Genomic DNA, 18,529 nt, shown 5'->3' on the forward strand with positions numbered 1-18,529 from the left:
GAGATATATCGCTCCGTTGAGCGGGGGCTATCGTGTCTTTTTATTTAAATGCACCCCGTCGACGTGTCGACGTGCACCGGCCAACCTGAATGCAATCCGCGGCGACGATGCGATTTAACCCGCTGCCGTTGCCGACGACAGCGCCGCGAAGAAATCTGTTAATGAGCGATTGTCGGCGCTTCCGAGATCGGGGATGAAAGGCGTGCCGGACTGCAAAATTGGGCCGTGGCAGAAAATGGAGGCCTGGAATTACCGCGCTTTCTTTCGCCTACGAAATTCAGCGCACGCTATACATTTGTTATTGATTTTTCCCGCAATAAAATTTTGATTGAGATCCATTATTCTCACAAATAATACATAATACACATTACAAATAAAATTAGAAATTCTCATTCAGAGAATAAAAGCCGGAAAGAATAAAAGCTTGGTTAAAATAATTTTAACAAATAGGAAGATTTAGCGTCACAAGTCACAAATTTATATAATTTTTAACCTTTTATAAATTGTATGATCTTTAGAATTGAAAAAGAAGCAAAAGATTATTATTGTTTGCAGAATAATTGTATTGGCCTAAATATATAATATAAATATATATTAGAACATTAATACAATACTAGTATTGTAGGCGAATTATGTAAGACACATCGAGTATAGTCCATATTTAGCATACGTCTTGGAGTTTCTTTTGCTCATTACTCTTGTTTACCATTGAGCGACGTGACTTTAACTCGCCGTTATTGGTGTGAGAGCGCGATATAAACGGCGAGACACATGAAGAAAGCGAAAACAGACCGTGAGAGAGAAAACAGGGGGCGAAGCAGGGTGACGAAGAGGGTACCGCGGGAGATACGTTCCAGATGTTTTCGCTGGTTTCCAAGCAAGTTCAGAGTCAAGTTGCCAGACCGCGGTCCCATGGCATGACCAACGTAGGCAGGAAGTGCCGCATTAAAGTCGTTAATCCTCACGCCTTTGTGCTCTTTCTCTCTTCTCGTTTCTCCTTATTTCTCCTCACCGCGCATTATCTCGATCCATCGCTCGATTATCGTTAACCCTTAATAACTCGAATCTCTTGAAAGCTCTTCTGGATCTATATATAAAAAAAATAATCTAGACTATATTAAAGTATTATTATTATTATCATATTTTGCATTCTTGCAGATGTTTAACGAACACACACACATGCATCTTGTAATAGTTTTATATATATTTATCAATGTAATATAAAACGATATAGGTAATATTATATAGGTGATACACAGTTAACAAACTGATAATATAAACATTGAAACGATATATGGATTAATATTAATTATCATATAAATTAATTTCTCTGGAATATAATATCATTTTTTCATAATGTTATGTCAAATTAATGACCATTATTTTTTAACCAGCTTAATAATTTGTTAACAAATGATGACTAGTCGTTTTATTATTAAATACGCCGAATTTATTACTGTGAGCATTTTGAGGCATACCGTATTAATTTTTAAATGTTTTACGTGCGTTCTTATCGCTACTGTTTTTATATATTTTATATCTCAAATTGGGGCCGGAGAGAGAGAGAGAGAGAGACGGAAGAGGGGGACGAAATGGGGCGAGACGTACCAGACGCGAGAGTACCGAAAGGCGAGACGTTCGCAATAACGTGCGAGTAAATCGAAGGAAGCGGGCGAGACGGTACGGAAAATGCGAATGTAGCCGCAGCTTAAAGTAAATTTTGAAAACGGCTTCGACGGCCCTCGACGGAAATCTTTCCCTGCGGTCCGCTTCCGTAATCCGGGGACATTAATTTGTCGGCGGCGGTAAACTTACGAGCGCCAGCCGCAACGTTTCCCCGGGGGACTTCTTGTATTTTCTCAGGTTATCCTCTGGGAGTCCTGCGGAGAGAGCGGGACTTGCATTCTGACAAAATTTTACGGTCCCGTACGACGGGTGGCGTCGTGTGCGGCGTTCCGCGGAATCCACCTGGAAATATCGTCCCAATAAGTGCCGAAGTGTTTCTCTCGCGTCAATACGAAGAGCAAAGGAACTTGTCAGTGACCCACGAAAGCGTCAGAAAGAAAACAAATTGGAAATTTTTTTCTCTCCGACCAAAAATTCTCATAATTCATTTTGTCCTAACAGGTTTTTTTTAAAAGAGGGGGTTGTCGAACGAACGATTCGACTGTAAGAATTTCCTTCTCGTCATTTGGAATTTCAGCCTGCTGCCTCCCCAAGGAAGCGTCGCTCGTATGTCTAAAGTTTGCGCGCGTATTATGCAGTAGGTTAATATCGCGCACAGCTAATGCTGTCGTAATTATGGTAATGCTATTGCGTTTATTATCATCTGATCATGAGCGTCATTATGTCCTTTCGCAGCCACCGTCTTCGCAACGTATAATCCGACGCCGTAAAACACTAAACGCAAACGTTTGCGGAGGGGTTGATTACCATAACCGTGGCGGAAACGAAGATCTTACGTTTTGTAGGCAAGGAGTGCTATAACGATTACTTTAGCACACGTGTCATTACCGTATACGATGTCCCAGCAGGTTAGGTAAAAGTGAAACTTAATCGATTCCTCGTTTCTCGTCCGTTCCTCGTATCGAAGATCATCTTTCGTTTACGAAATTTGTACGTCGAGTGCGAAGCAAATAGTTCTACAAGTTCTTCAAAAAAGTTCATCGAAAAATATACTCTACTTTTATGGGACATTTTTTTTTATAAAATAAACGTTCTTTGATATAGCTCAAACATTATATATCACCTTAAAAGTGGTAATTTTTTTTGTAAAAATATGTATTTTCAATTTTTGCATATTTGTGCCTTTTCAACAATAAAAAATAATAAAAAAATTTAACATGTTGACATGAAATTAAAAATATGCCTTTAACGGATTTATCATCGCTTCTTACGGGAAGTAAGAAGTAGTTGGACCAACAATCAGAGGGGGTAAGTTTGGCGGAACCGAATCCGGAAACCGGCGTGAAATCTCGCGGCCGTCTCGTTTTCTCCAAGCGACGCGGACGGTGTTTCAGCGTCGAACGGTCGCGTATCAGTGCTGTCGGTGGCAGAGATCCGAAAGTGGGTAGCGAAGTCGGCGAACGGAAGCGGGGCCCGGGGGTGGAACGGGCGGTTATTGCCTGTTGGGTGATTTATCTAGTAATACTAGCCGACAGGCCGCGAGCCTGGGGCACGGGCAACGGGGCGAACCCGTGGGCTTCTAACCCCTACCCGCGGGGGTGGCCAACCACCGGCACTGGTGGAAATTAAAAACTCACTTTATTACACGTCTCATTCTGCGCCCTCGTCGGCCCACCCCTTCGGTCGCTTCCACCCTCGATCCTTTTGCCTCGGCCTCTCCTCTCTTCGCTACTTCCTCCTCTTCCTCCTCCTTCCTCCTCCTCCTCCTCCTCCTCTTCCTCCGTCGTGCCGCGTCCTCTTTTCTCTTCTCTTTACCCTCCACCCTCCACTCATCATATTCCACCGCTCAGGCGGCGCCTCGTTCGCGCGGACCGACTTAATATGAGGCCGGCTATACCTGATGGAACGAATATTATTAAAGTTCGCCTGCACGCGAAACCGGTGAAATATCGCCAACCACCCTTCTCCTCTTCTCTCGATCCCCTTTGCGCTACCCGGCTCCTCCGCCGACCTTTCGGTCTCTCGCGACGGAGGGGCATCCTCCATTCGGTCTTTCTCTTCGCTGGCAATCTTTATCGTCTAACTCGTGCCAAGCCAGTAATACTTGACTCGTGGATATTAAAGTGATATATATATATATATAAGTATAACGCGATAAATGTTAGCCGATCTTGCAGTTCAATCTTCGTTTCCGAGAGAGCAAAAGATTTTTAATTTCGTTTCCATAATTTTGATCGATATACAGATTAAACCAAAATCTCAAAATAGCCCAATATCGAGCTGGGAAAATCTTCAGCTTGTGTTAATTGGATAAACGATTTCCGGAATCGGTGAAGGTATAACGGTTTCCGTGAGGACGGAAAGGTGAACGCGTGCACGCGACGCGACGCGACGCGACGCAACGCAGACAGACGTTTATGGAGCTCTCGATGACACGGTATCCGGCTCGTTTTATTAATGTCAATAAGGCAATTATTGCCGGCAGACGAGTGTGGGTCGGGTATCTCGTTCATACCGTCGACGTGGCGAGTTACCTGTCTCGGCTACCGATGGTTTCGAGCTTGCGTTTAATCCTGCATGCGTCGCGTTGGGGAAAGCGAGCCTGGATTACCCACTTCGTTTCGACGCCGATAATCGGCGTATACGGTGAATCCGATCGATCCGGAGGAATCCGTAGCCGCGCTTTGCACGTTCGGATTCGGCGAAGTAATCGATTTCCACGATCGCGCCGCATTGTAAATTTAACTCCGCCGATTAGGTTTCGCTAATGACGCTCGACGTTGTTCCCTCGCGGCCGATCGGACGCGATAATTATTGCGATCGACTCGCGGCACTCTCGTATCACGGTCGAGGGAACGTTCTGTCCATCGTACCATTTTTCTTTTTCTTTAACGAGACAGGGAACGTGGGACAAGCATCGGGTTCACGGTGCTTGAACGGCGCGTCACTCGGCGCAGTCGCTGAACGAGATCTGAAGAGGTTGGGGGAGAATAATATAGGAAAGAGCGGCTTCCCTAGTCTCTCGCGCGGGCTAAGCAATATCCATCCGCCCACATGCTTGCCTGCCCGTCTGTCTACCTTGGCTTTTCGGTGCCGTCGCCGTGTACAGACGCGCGTCCAACAATTTATTCATTACTGTCTCGCAAATACCCTCGATGCGCGCTCCATTATTCCGCATTTCGCGATTCGCACCCGCGCGAAACCGATCCCGACTGTGTGTGTGGGGGCGAATTTCGTTCCCCTCCTCCACCGGCGTGGATGGGAAAAGTTTCACGTCGGTTTGGGGATTGACACTCGTATCTTATAACCGCCGTTTTCCTCCGCTAGCGAGATATCGCAGTCTGCGGAATTCGCGGGGATGCCGCGGGGGTACCGCGAATAAGAATCCGATCCGAAGGTACAACCGAAAGGTAGAGATACTTGACGAGTATGTAATCGCGTGAGTGCTCGTATACTCTCGCAAGTAATGCATTAGCCGGTAAGTGATTGCCGGAAGGACAGACTGCTTGCGAACCGGAGCTTACATTTGAACAGTCATACTTAGGAGGTTCGCTTATTCTTTGCTTATTCTTCGCTCGCTCTTTCCGCTTCTAGCCAGATAAATAAATGAGACATAATAGAATAAGATCCGTATTACGACCAAAAAAAAAGAGAGTTTTTCTATTTTTATAGAAAAGTATTTCATCGTGCACTTTTATTTTACCTTGTTATGTATTTATTTTTTCATCGTCTTAGCGCTAGTATAACTCTTGAATGCGAACACCGGAGGAATACTTTGCGTAATAATATATGATATACAATGCAGAAGAGATATACAGAAGAGATATACTATATTCACGAAATGCGAAGTATTTGTGATGTAAGAATGATACGAGATCAATCATTCATACTATTTTTTACATCACCTTTGCCCCATACATATATATATATATATATATATATATATATTGCGCTAAGAAGAAGCAGCGTGAATAAATTTGTTAATATCTTTGTGGATGATCAAGTATTAATCCGTTACCCGGGATGTATCGGAGTCGGCGCAGTGGTGAGACGACAATTTTGCAGAAACGTAGAATTTCGAAGGATTTTACTATTCGAAAAGTACTGCCGGCACGGGAATACCTCGAGAGACGCGGCAGCTATCCGGATAGTCTCGTGGATAGCTCGTGGTGCTTCGCGCGCATAGCAACTCCAAAGACGTATGTCGGTTTGGGGCAGCGAAGGCCCGCGGAGGGAGTAAAAATTTCACGGAGTGAATAAATCAGGGGACGCCGCGGTGGAGCGGCGCTCTTAGTTTAAGTACATCTGGCATGGCATCTCCATCTCTCTCTCTCTCTCTCTCTCTCTCTCTCTCTCTCTCTCTCTCTCTCTCTCTCTCTCTCTCTCGCTCGTTCACTCTCTCTCTCGCTTACTCTCACTCGCTCGCTCTTCCACGTTTGACTGGCTCCACTCTCATCGTTTTGTGGTGTTCTCTCTATCGAGAATAATGCGCGAGGGAAAGAAATCCTGTCCCACGTTTCTTACGTCGTTTCGCGAGTAATAAGACAGTCCACAGTTGTCTCTTGTGTAAATTTCTTCGATCGAATAGGAAGATTTGTATCACATGTGGTACAAAAAATTGGAGGAAATTTTAATTTCGTTCGAAATTAGTGTAGATAAAAGGAGCATGTGAAAGATTATGTAGATTATATCTAATACTGGCGCCAGTTAGAAATTTTTGAATGATACGTGTGTTATTGAGAAAACGTGTCCACGTGTTGATAGTAAATTCTTTTACGTGCAACTCTTTAATACTGCAGAATGTCCCGTGTAAAATTTTTGCGCGATCGGTCTTCGTTCTCATTCGTCGGTTCTTCAGCAACGTCGGGCCGCCGTTCTTTATGTCGAAGAACGGGATTGATCTTTTAAATTGCATCGTATTTACGGTCTGGTGCAATATATTATATGTGTGCACATATATATTCAAAGAAATAGGATGAGAGAGAGAGAGAGAGAGAGAGAGAGAGAGAGAGAAATTGAAAGCGAGCGAGTTTGCGTATCTACGAGCAATGTGTGAGATAGATCGCGACGTGTCAGTGAGAGAGTTGGAAAAGCGGGCGGGTGGAGAGAGAGAAGGTCATTCGGGAGGATGGCGGCTCATCTTGTAATGGACTCAGAAGACAGGCGAGTCGGCTAATGGAGCCCTGCTCTTCCAGAAAAGCTCTTAGTATCCACGCCGCGCGAGCGTCGATGCTGTCAGGCTGCGTCACTCCAAATCCGCAGCATCCCCGATGGTTATTTCCGCGCGCGCTCAGGTGGACGGACAAGCGAGCGCGGATTTAAAATTTTTCGAGCCTCCTCAAACTAGCAGCTTTGAGACTTTCGTAAAAAAAATTAAAACGAATGAAAAATTAAATAAACACGAATACACTTATCGACTGAGAACTATCGGAGAATTGCAAGATATGCAAAATATTCGAGGTTTCTTGCATATAATAAAATGATATTCCGTATAAAATATTTATCATCACCCTTATGGAGCACATATATTCTGGTGATCTTTTAATCGACTCGATTTCGCAGAGTCCAGAGCAGAGAGAAATGAAATTCTTTTCGAAAAGTTATTATTTCCTCTTGCAATCGTGAGGCATGAGGCATCGTAACGCGCGCGCGTGGATCGCCTTCTTCAAGTTCGACGCGGAATTTATCGTCGCGCCGGCGCGACGCGGCGCGTCGCGTCGTTAAATGCTTTTTCGCGAGATAAGGGCATCGCGAGCGCGGTCGGCGAGAGTGCCGCTTAGTTTAATACACGTAACGCTACTTTCCGCCCGCTTTTTCTATCAAATGCTCCGCGCCGAGCTCCAACGGGGTTCGAAGTAGTATAAGTCGTGGACAAAGTAGACGGCGTACAGAAAACCTCCATTAAAGTCCGTAGAAGTGATTAGTACGCTCCCCATTCCTCTTTTCCGTCCCGCTCTCTCTTTCTCTCTCTCTCTCTCTCTCTCTCTCTCTCTCTCTCTCTCTTTCTCGCTCGTTCCACTCTTATCCTTCGTCCTGCACAAACACATACATTTTCTCCACACGCACATAGATGTGCACGCGATGCCTCTGTCCCTCCCGGCACACACTTTTCTCCCTTACTTTTCGACCCGTCTCACCCCTTGCAATTTCAGGGCTCTTTCGCATTTCGCTTTCTCCTTCTTCGTTCGGAGAACGGCAGGCTTTGGAAACGCGCATCTCGCGATACTCGTGGGAGAACTATTATCGAACGTCGTATAGCGATTTTGAATTTGCGACGATATATATATATATAGGGTACGTACAGGGTGCCGCGGGCGTCGTGCGCTTCCTGTCGACTAGAGATTTCCCTCCTCTCCCCCTCCCCTCCCATTGCATTTGAAGCTGATATCAATTTGATGAAAATCAGAACGTATGTCGTTTCCTTTCGGTCTTCGAATTTTTTCGATATTAAGTTTCTCGGTAAACCGACATTCGCTCTTAATTTACGGCATTCAATAACGCTAATTAAGTCGCGAATTAAATTTCTGTTAAAGTACACCTGAGATTAATTGGCAAATGAAGTTTTATTACCTATTTACGCTCTGGAAACTTATTCGCCGTAACTCTTTAATTTTCAATATTAAACAACTCTGTAACTGAACCTCGAGTTTCAAGATTCGCTGAGGAAACGTTGACTTGAAACTTATCGTAGTGCTCTTTAGACCATTCGCTGTAAAAGCACCTTTTACGATGGTGTCGTTGGAAATTTTTCGTTGAAAGTATAAAAGCTGCCCTCTATTTTTTTTGATAACGTCGCCGAGATTAACGCGGGGAGTAATACAAGCATGAAGCCGGATAAGATCGCCAAGTTTCTTTTTTCCTCTGGAAACATTACTTCCCGAGAGGTAACCTAGACTTCCCGCGGTTGTGCGATAGACGTGACGTCATAAATCAGCTTGTAATTAAAAGAGACCGCCGACCATCGGCGGTGGCGATAAGCACGGCTTAATCCATTTCATCGGACCGGTATATGGGAGTGGAAAAAAAAAGGTCGTAGCCTTTCTAATTTAATCTGGCGAATGATTCCGTGATTCTCGAAGCCGGCGGCAACCCTTTCATTACTTACGTCCCCACCCTGCGTCGCGCAACCCTCGCGCGACTCCTTGCCTACCTTCTCCTCCTCCTCCCCTTCCTCCTCTTCCTTCTCGTCCTCGTCCTCTTCCACCGATTCCTGCACCCCCTCGCGCACGGGCGCCACCGTGAATCGGCGCAGAACACTAAATCAGCGACCGGTGTAATTTTTGTAATGGGAGGTGTGGCTTCGTAGGGGTGGCAAGCGCGTGTCCGCGAGGTAGGGGTTGCGAACGTGCGGAGGGGATATACCTCCCCTGCATCGGTTTGCGTGTAGGTGGTATGGTAGATAGGGTGGAATTCGTAGGGGTGATTCTAGGGATATCCCGTCGAGCGAAACGCGCCACGCCGGAGGTTAATCCTCCACAGCTATTTCACGATCGTCGACGAGCGTGATCGTCCCTTAGAAGGATCCTACAGGGCTCTTATGTACGATTAGCCTCACTACCAATTTATTTACTGAGTAATAATTAATGATTCCGTCGTAATCTGTCATGCTTTATATAAAGAATATTATATATACATTTTTTATTGTGCATTATCTTTTACCTTCATTGTATTTCTCTTTTTCTTTTCATAATTTACTCTAAAGCCAATTTAATCATTGAAACAGTAAAGATATTTCTCTATTTCTCTATTATAAATTATAAGATACCTAGTGATTACCGACGATAATTTATTACTAATTACAACTGTTTATAATAAAGCAAATTCTTTTTTTAATCTTGACTAGCAATTTCCTAATAGCTTTTTAATTACCTACTACAATATAATACGACAGATATATTGGAATTCCGGTATACCCTGCTGGTAATAACATTTATAATGTTATTTTCTTTACTATTAATATATTTTATGAAAATAAGTTTATTACACACGCATTGAAACTTTCGATAAGTTTAATGCTGATTACATTATATCTTAATGACAACGCGTAATAATGCATCATGTTACATCGATAACGAACAAGATATTTTTACGCTACAGAATCATAAGTAATATAGTTTATTTTTAATTTTGTTATTCTTTTTCATTTTGTTATTCGTTTGGTCCCTTTTTACATTTCTTCGCATTTGCGATCAGGTCTGCGAGATATCGATTCATTACGTATTCATTATGATAAATCGTTGACAATTGAATCCCTCATTTAATCGTGATTACGATCGCGCGCGTTCCTTATCGAATCCCGAACAAAGTCGATTCTTACCCTCCGCGGGACGTCGACAGGCGCGAAATTAAAAAGAAACAAACACCAGCGCGCGTACCATAATCGATATCCCCTCGCAATTCGCCGTCGCCTTCACTTCGTGGCGGCACGTCGTAGCGGCACGTTCCATCCCTCCCCTGTCGATCAGCCACCCTCCGCGCCCTCGCTCTTCGTCGCCGTTGGAAATCGAGGGCTCATAACTCGCCGTCCTAAACGCGCCGCCTAATCGACTGGAGTGCGGCCGCTATTCCGAATCGGAGTACATCCGGCGTGATGCCAGCGCGCGGGGAGAGGCTAAATTGTGCGGTGGAGCGCGGATAGTTGAAGGATCGACGACGCGCGCGAATGAGCGGCCGGGAGAGGGGGGGGGGATGAAAGCGAGGAGAGAGAGAAGGAGCGAAAGAGAAAGAGAAAGAGGACACGCGCGCGTGAGGGGTAACGCGAAGGAGGATCGTTGGTGGTGGCATTTCTGACGTGGTGGGGAAAACGCGTAGGGGTACCGCGAACGACGGTGGTGGAGGCCGTCGAGAGAGGGTGGCTAGGTGATGGTGGGGATTTATCACTCTCGGTGGCGTGCCGTGGCCGCACGCGGCACTCGACAGTTTATAGCCGACCGCCGAAGCGGCGGTTTCGTGGTACTTTCCGTGGGACGCCACTTGGGAGCACGTTTCCTCACGCACGCTTCGTCGCCGCGTATATTTCAAGGCTGATAGAGAAATTTGAGACGTCGCTCGTGAGAGAGAATTCGTGTTGAATCGTAGAGAAAATTCTTGATAAACTCGAACGATCAAACGGTAATTGATCATCGATGGGGAAGGACGATTCTTCGACGGAAATTGGTGGTCGTTTCGTGCGTCTTGTGCAGTGCCACATGACGCGGAGAGCTTAAGCGGGAAACACCACCGTCTCGCAAGGAAGCTGTTTCTGCGGTAAATTGTTGCCAGGTAAATGCGATGAGAGATTACGATCAGATAGACGCCGAGATAGACGTACGGGAAATAGAATTAGACTTTGATGGGGAACTTTAAATTTGATTAGAGAGCGTGAGGGATCGGAGTATAATTGTTCAATTTGATACGATAGGTAACATCAATCTCTCGTTCTCGTGTTCTCCGCGCAGCGTGACATTTGTGCGAAATACATTTACGAAACATAAGATGCGGGATGAGAGGAAAGGAGAAAATAAAACGCGCCGATAAGATCGCACGGTGTGTATAGACGGGGTATAAAATGAACGTGCATTTGCTAAAGAAGTCGCGTGAGAGTCTCGCGTTAATTATAAACTGTCTTGCTTTTTAGCTTGGCAGATAAGCACGCGCTGGCATACTTCTGTATAGTCATTCACCCCCTTCTCGCACGCTTGCATCTTGCGCGAGGGTCCCGTCTCTCATCGACCGACGTCTGTTCCAATTACCGGTCGCGTTTTAAGGCGATTCCCCCCCCCCCCCCGTTGTAGGGCTGCCGTTAGCCGTTAGCCGACGCGGATTAACTGCATCCTTAGAAATGACTCGTCACAGCCCCTTCACCTCGCGATTCCTTTGTCCCGCCGAATCGTCGTAACGGCGCGTGATTATCGGCTGGCGCTACCTGCGAGGGAAACGCGATTAATTGACGCCGATTCTTGTTTAATTAAAATTAAATAGACGTTTAATACATTCTTACATTCTTTTGCGGCCATTAATTAAATTATTTAATCCTTATATGAATTATTTTTCTCGCCGTAAGCAACGGGCCTTTTTGCAATAGTTTGCGAATGAAATTAAATTTTAGTTAAAATTTTTTGCTTACAACATTTTTTTTCTTTTTTCTTCAATTTAAATTGTAGTGTTTAAAGTTAATTAGATAATTTCATTCGTTTATGACAATAGAAGTACGTTTCCTCATTGAACCGTCTTAGATTAATGTCTCAGGATGCTATGAGATTACGTAATGCACTATGTATAAATCGTTTTCGAGATATCGTCATCCAATATGCAAGAGCGAGCCGAGTTGTAGCGCGTGACAAAGCTTTCACGAAGATTAGCGCTAGGTGCAATCTCGCGAGCGATTCATCGGATGGCACGTTATTACATATCTCCTCGGAATTTATTTTAAAGCCTATTATATGTGCCATTATATGTGAGACAAGCGAATTATAAATATACTCTTATTACATGTATATATAAAGGGAAGGAGCCCGTCGATTTATGATCCAATAAAGTAATCGCTCCGAGCTAAAAGTAATCACTTCATTCTTTATATTTCTAAAACAGAATTTTCATTTTCTATTATGTTTTCCTAACGCAAGTTTGAATATTCTACCAAAAGACGTGTATGTGTTTAAAAAAAAAAAAAAACAATATTGTTAATACAAACAAGATCGTCTTTTAGCATAAGGTGTACCCTCTATTTGCGTAGCGAAAATTTAATTAGAATCTTAATTGGCGGATTATCGAGTGTCGAACATCAAAAGCCCTCATCTTCGACTGAGAAATTGAAAAAAAAAAATTGCGGCGGATAAATGTTGCTGACGAACCTCTTCATTAAAGAAAACCGGAAATATCACTGTCTTCAATCTTCTTCTTCTTCTTCTTTTTAATACTTTTTATTACTCTTCCTCTTCTTTCAAGATAAGATACAGATGCATCCTTCTCATGTAGCCACATAACGCGTTTTATTCCCACATATGTCGTCGGGCGCCGGTTGAAGTCGAAATAATGAAGCTAACTGTCCGTCCGGACGAGTATCCCGCCCTGTTCCACGAAGGCTCGGTCGTCTTCTTCATCGGCAACCTTTCCTCTCCCACTTTCTCCCCTTCTCTCCCTCTTCTCCAGCTCCTCCTCCACCGTCGCCGTCTCGACGTCCCGCCGAGAGAACGTCTCAACTGTCGGCCACCCGCGTGTACTCGTCCGTTTGAATGCCGATAATTGGCACTAGTTTCAGCCGGCGGCGGGCTCGTTAGCCGGCCGGCTAAAGAGAATCGCTTAATTATTTCGTTTGAAGTTCGCTTCCGATAGGAGGTTGGTAGGTACAGCTAACGCGCGCGCGGATAAATCGAGAAAGCTCGCGCGAGACCTTCGACCGGCCGCGTTTGTTTCGCACCGACAAATTGCCGCGGCTAATTAGCTTCGTGCGCTAAAAGAGGAGGCAAGGCTGCTCTGCTGCTGCTGCTGTTGCTGTTGCTGCTGTTGCTGCCGCTACTCTAACTGTTACCGCTGCTAATTCGTCGGTTTATTACCGCGGACTGCTGAGTCAAAAGTGTGTCGCGCTACCCTCATTGCGTTAAAAAATTTCCCTGCTGCTCGCCATTACAAAGTAAAACAGTCGTTACCACTTTTTAATACGCACAATGCGTCTTTAAAAAATTGGTTAAAGTTGCTCTTACGCAGCTTTTGCCGCTTTTTTTTTATAATTAAAAATTGTAAACTTGGAACTGTAGATAGTAATAACACACACATAAATAGAAGTAACGTAAGTAAATAAATTTAATTTAAGTACTCCGAGTTTATGTGTATACACCGCTCGTAAATTTCAAAATGAGAACCCAACAATTCTCGAAGCGAGTATTCATCGCGAGTGTTCATTTAGAAAATAGCAGTAGTAGTCTCTCTTTCGCCGAAAACAGATCTCTTTTTTTTCGCAAGCGACGTTTTCCCCATTTTCCGGACATTATAGCGTGCCAGCGGACCGCTGCTATAATTTAATAACGCCAGGGCGCGCGTAATGCCTTTCGACACGAGTCAGCGATAATTCCGCGGCGAATGTCCAATAAAAAGCCACTTTGCCCGATCGAAATATCAAATGTAATCCTCTTAAGTCGGCCCGGCCGCACCGTCGAACGTGTATCTCGCGAGCTGACCATCGCGCCCTGTCTCCTTCTCCCCGCAGTCCCAACCCCCGAACGGTCTATCAAACCCCTCCTGGACTCTATCTCTGTCCGCCTCGGTGAGCTACTAACTTTTACTTCCCCTCTCTTCGATACTCTCTTCTCTTTCGTCCTCTATCTCTCTCTCCCTTCTGTATCGCCCTCGTTCCGTCCTTTTCTCTCCATCGTCTTAGGTCAGAGGGGGTTGCTTTTACGGCGATTGAAGCTTCTCGTGGGTCCTTGAGCACACCGCCAGGTGGCAGTGCCGCGTCCTTCTGGGGCGTCGGCCCCGATATTCTTTCCCTGTGAGATTTTTCTCCGTATGTAGTGCCCTTGTGTACTTAGGACGTCGCACGTGTCGCTCCGAAATACCGACCCCGGTACCAAGTACATCGGTACTTGGAACTGAAATCTGAATTTGATTTTCCGATCCGAATCGCGATCCAGCAGACACTTTTAATCACGTGATAAATTGAAAGAAATATTTTTGTACGGAATTAATAAATCAACGGCGAGGCTACGGGGGTACGGGGGCTTCGATTACAGCTCGCTGTGTAGCAGAGACAACGCGGACGACACTGGCGCGAAATTCCGCAATATTCTTTTATCGATCGTTAAAAGTTTCATCGGCGCTCAACGGTTGCTCCTTCGGCGCGATGCTATTGAGAGCACCTCGTACAATTAGCTTCTCTCATTAAAAAACCATTCGCAGTGGCACCGAATACCGGGCCGATGTTGAATAATTAGCATTCGTTACCGACCGAAATCGATTTGTTAATTAATAAAGCGCTAACGTTCGCCGTACTAATAATACCGGTCAACAATTGAATAGAGAGCGCGTTCATTAACTCGCCTCGTAGCCGCCAGCTAACGCCGGGCGTCCCGGATCGACTCTGTATCGACTCGGATAATCGAATTTGTTGCGGGCTCCTTCGGCGAGGGGCGATCGCCTGGCATATCGTCGCGTAAACGACGTTATTTACAAGAAAGGAATGCGATGATTACGTAGAAAAAGCACTTTATCGTCGAACATTTTTGTTTCAATCTCTCCCTCCCCCCCCCCCCTCTCTCTCTCTCTCTCTCTCTCTCTCTGTTTCTTTCTCGTCTTCGTCTTTTTTTTCCCCCTCTTCATTCTCTCCAATTCGCCAGGATTCCGTGCCGCGAATTTTCTACTTCCTTCCTCGTAGAAAGGAAGCCCGGAAGAAAGTTCCTTTTCCAACTCGTTCGGTGTGCTCCGGCGAGTTACCGGCTATTGGCCAGGATATCTTTCGATTATCAAGACCATCCATACCTACCGCCTTAGCCAAGCCGACTCCATTGTCTTCTCGGCTCTTTCAATTAATGTTTTGATTGATTTCGGACCCTCGGTTGGAGAACGCGACCCTCTCTCACGATCGGCACACCCTGCCCGTTCTCTCTCTCTCTTTCTCTCTCTCCCCCTTCCTCCCTCCCTCCCTCCTCCCTCACTCCCTCACTTTCTTCGGGTACTCGAGTTGGTTCTCCATAATCGACATTCCGTAGAAGACCGAGTGCGAGAACGTGAAAATTTCGCACAAAAAAGAGATATTGCATTCGTTGCTTCTTTCATGCCATAGTGGCACGATGCCCGCGATAATGGATTTGATTAAGACTTAAGACGATAATTTTCGTATCTATGTTATAATTCGTGACGAATTTAAATTTTATATATAGATATATAGATTTTATATATAGAATATATAGATAGCTCTGAGAATTCGCTATTAGCTTTTAAAAGATAATAGATAAGGGAAGGATCTTAGAAAAAGAAAAGTTTATTATGACAATGTTTTTATAAATGTAATGAAACAGAAATATCAACGTTATGTATAATACAGATACGTAACAGTGAATGTACACGGAAATGGCTAATATTTCTTATTGCTTAAATAAGGAGAAAATTGAATGGCGCATTCGGAGAGTTAACAATTCTAAAAAGCTAATTGCGGGGTTTCGGGCTCGGGTTACTAGTGACTTTCCTCTTCCGGAATACTGCGTGCCGCAGATAAATTCTGCCCCCCCCCCCCTCTCCCTCTCTCTCCTTCTCCTCTTCTCCTCCGGGACACGCCGCGGGGAGTTTCGGTACGTACGAGGAACGCGCGCGACGTCGCCGACGACGCAGCTACGAAGACGGGAGAGATAGGGGATGGGGCTACTGGTAGACGACGACGGTCCCCGAATCGGTGTTATATCGGTGGCTGTTTTATTGCGAGATTTGCGGCGTGGCCTCCCCGTGTAACAAGACTTACTGAGATCTTAATAGAATCTGAGACCACCCCTTCTCAGCGAGTCCCACACCACCGCAGGACTAACTCGTTCCTATGGTTCCACGCCTTTCCAACCGCCCGCCTCCCTTCGACGGACTTTTGGAGGGTGAGGAAGACCGTCGAGGGGGGAGGGGGGGGAGGGGTCACGGGGGAAGTTGACCCCGGCACTGCATCCCTTCGCCGAAAAAAGAAAACTGACGCTTATATTCTAAGCGTATATAAGAGGGATGGAAAGAGACGGATGGGGAGAGGAGGAGGGGACGAAAACGCGGCGAGGGCGGGAGCGATCTGAAGGGTGATTTATGAATATTGCCTACGAAGAAAAGTGTATCGCTACCGCGCTACCACGTCGATTCCCTTACTCCCTCCCCCCCTCCTCTCTCTTTCTCTTTCGCGAAGACTTCGAAACGATTCCTGCGTGGCGATTCCTTTCGTATACATTCGCGTTGTTTCCGGAAGAAGGACGATCGCTCAGAACGATCGGAAACTTTGCTGAGGCTGTCGTCAGTATGGACGAGTGTTTGCACACAATAAAATTTTTATTGTTTAAACACATCTTTTGAAAAAGATTTCATCTTTCCTCAGTAAAAAATCTCTCTCTCTTCCGAAACGTTACGATTTTTATTTTTGGTTTTAGTAAACATCGCGATTAAAATGTCGAAAAACTTTATGAAGGATCAAAGGAAAGTAAAAATTTATACAAGTTAAATTATGCAAAATTTAAAAAAATCTCATCCACGATTTTTTTTTTAAAGATGAGAAAAGTACGGCATTATTCAGATTTTATATTATAACGAATAAATTATGTTGCACGAAACGGCAAAAACGTGTCCCTTTTTGTAATCGAGTTTGCCCGCTGTATTTCGCTCTTTTGTCATTTCGGTTTCTCGTAGTTGGATCGATATATATATATATATATATATATATATATATATATATATATATATATTCCTCCCCTGCGAGCTGTACCGCGTTCCGAAGACCCTTATCCGTAACGAACACAATTGGCATCGTCAAGACGATCTCACGTGCGTCTTAATTATACCGTAGTGCCGGCCCGGTCAGGAGCATCGAGTTGCAGTGAATATTTTATAGTGGTGGCGCCGAAGAGAGACGCGAAGCATCGCGGCGCCGCTTCGTTCCGCGTTGCGCCGCACTGGTACGATAGTCGTATAACGACGCGAGAGTAGGTCTGTCCTCGCCCTCTCTGCCTGCCCTCCTCGTCTCCTACCACCCAGCTTTCCCCCCCAGGAAGCTTGTTAGGCGACGCCATGCTCCGCTATCTTCTAATTGGCGATATAATGATCCTGAAGGATGGAATACCATAGTCCTGAAGGACCCGAGAGAACAGAGAGAGAAAGAACAGCCTCTCGTTGTAGCCCCCCCTTCTCTCCCTCTCTCTCTCTCTCTCTCTCTCTCTCCCCCCTTTGTCAGGGATGAATTAAAATTTGGCTTTGCCCTACTCTCTCTCGTCGCCCTCATCTTACATTTCCTTTTTGTCGATTCATTTCTTCGCCCTTTATTTCGGCATACCCTCCGATGTCCTCCGTGTCCTCGCGGAGGGATTCCCGGGATAAAGAAGAGTTAAGAAATAATTTATTTCGCGCTCTCATCTTCAAAATATCTGTACCGTGAAACGAAGAAGTCGCAATCAGTCGTGTGTCCGTCTACGGGCGGTGGTTTAAGGGCCGGTCGTCGGGGGCTATTAATTAATCGACCATTACCTACATAGTTTGAAGTGCGCAGCGTGGAACAAGTATTCGTTCTAATTACGCGCGCCCTCATTAACCGTAGTAATATAGTAAATTTACAACTTGTAATTATCTCTCATCCGGCGACGTCGTCGACAACGACGACGACGACGACGACGACTATGACTACGGATAGCTCTTGCAACGTCGCGACGTAGTTTTGCCAGTGTTCGCCCAATCAGCGAAGGCGGTATATCCGTATCGTTATCGTTGCTCGTCCATTCAGAATTTACGAACGGACCCTTGTAGCGGTGTTGATAGTTACGAGGCCGGTCTCAATTAGTGGAACTTACGTCGCTAGGGTCCAATTAGACGTAGGCCAGCGCAGCTACACCCTGTTTGCCCAAGTTTGCCGTGCACCATCCTCATCATCGTCGTCGTCGTCGTCGTCGTCGTCGTCGTCGTCGTCGTCGTCGTCGTCGTCGTCGTCGTCGTCGTCGTCGTCGTCGTCGTCGTCGTCGTCGTCGTCGTCGTCGTCGTCGTCGTCGTCGTCGTCGTCGTCGTCGTCGTCGTCGTCGTCGTCGTCGTCGTCATCGTCGTCGTCGTCGTCGTCGTCATCGTCGTCGTCGTCGTCGTCGTCGTCGTCAGCGTCGGGTAGAGTTGCTCGTCGTTCCGCAGCTGCAGCAGCACCCGTTGAGGGTGTCTTTTTCCTACGCTAATGACTAATTAGCAGTCTCTCCACTTCATAGTATAATGACACGGGATC

At 45.6% G+C, this 18,529-nt stretch overlaps 1 protein-coding gene across 2 annotated transcripts in view; it reads left to right on the top strand.

Moving 5' to 3' along the window:
* Positions 1-18,529, top strand: part of LOC105434364 (LIM domain only protein 3) — a 52,875-nt gene that overhangs the window by 20,323 nt on the left and 14,023 nt on the right. The window contains exon 1 of one of the 2 annotated variants that reach the window (XM_011650075.2): positions 10,502-10,887. The exons of the other annotated variant lie outside the window; for it this stretch is intronic. The gene's annotated coding sequence lies outside the window, so the exon portion shown is untranslated. Of the gene's footprint in view, positions 1-10,501; positions 10,888-18,529 lie in introns of those variants that run through there. 2 annotated transcript variants of the gene reach the window in all.

This window comes from Pogonomyrmex barbatus, unplaced genomic scaffold (assembly GCF_055798465.1).
Source record: "Pogonomyrmex barbatus isolate J1 unplaced genomic scaffold, ASM5579846v1 scaffold1, whole genome shotgun sequence".
Classification (NCBI taxonomy): Eukaryota; Metazoa; Arthropoda; class Insecta; order Hymenoptera; family Formicidae; genus Pogonomyrmex; species Pogonomyrmex barbatus.